The following is a 1,059-nucleotide window of genomic DNA, read 5'->3' on the forward strand; positions in this document are numbered from 1 at the left end:
CTTGAGGCGGGCATAGTCCACTCGCTTCAGAGCCATCTGACAGTCCTTCCTCGAAGAGTAGCTGGAGCCCTCATGGGGCTGCCCTGTGGCCACCTACAAGACAGACTATCAATGGAGCACCATCTCCTTTGCCCTTACTCCAACCAGGCATCAGGTCTCTTGCCTCATTTCTACCCTGAGTTTGAATTTGTTATGCCGCCTGGTAACTGGGTAAATAAATCATTTAACTTATGCTAATCTTATCTGTAAAATGGGGGTGACGATAGCTGCTTACTAGAGTTGTTGAGGATTAGATAAAATAATGCAGAGTATCTGGCACACCATAAATATTAGTAAATGGCAGTGGTCCTTGTGACGACTTCAGAATGTCTCAATCCTGTCCCTCTTCTCAGGATAGATCTGGGGGCCAAGTGTAGTGGCTCACGCCTGTAATCCCAGCACTTTGGGAGGCTAAGGCAGGCAGATCACGAGGTCAGGAGATCGAGACCATCCTGGCTAACACGGTGAAACCCTGTCTCTACTAAAAATACAAAAAATTAGCCAGGTGTGCTGGCGTGCGCTTGTAGTTCCAGCTACTCGGAAGGCTGAGGCAGGAGAATTGCTTGAACCAGTGAAGCAGAGGTTGCAGTGGGCCAAGATTGCGCCACTGCACTACTCCAACCTGGGCAACAGAGCAAGACTCAGTCTTAAAAAAAAAAAAAAAGTATCTGGGACCTCGTGCCCTTGAGGTCAGGCTAAGTTTCCAATGACGAAGTTCTGTAGTTCCAGTATTATTTACAAGCCTTCACCCAGGCACACGTGATGCTACCCAGTGAGGTATGCGGGGCTGCCTTTAATTCTTTCCTTCTTTTATTATTTTTATTTTTTTGAGACAGAGTTTTTGCTCTGTTGCCCAGACTGGAGTACAATGGCATGATCTTGGCTAACTGCAACCTCTACCTCCTGTGTTCAAGTGTTTCTCCTTCCTCAGCCTCCCGAGTAGCTGGGACTATAGGTGCCTGCCACCACAGCCAGCTTTTCTTTTTTTTTTTGTATTTTTAGTAGAGACGGGGTTTCACC

The sequence above is a fragment of the Cebus imitator genome, unplaced genomic scaffold (genome assembly GCF_001604975.1).
Source record: "Cebus imitator isolate Cc_AM_T3 unplaced genomic scaffold, Cebus_imitator-1.0 Scaffold223, whole genome shotgun sequence".
Lineage (NCBI taxonomy): Eukaryota > Metazoa > Chordata > Mammalia > Primates > Cebidae > Cebus > Cebus imitator.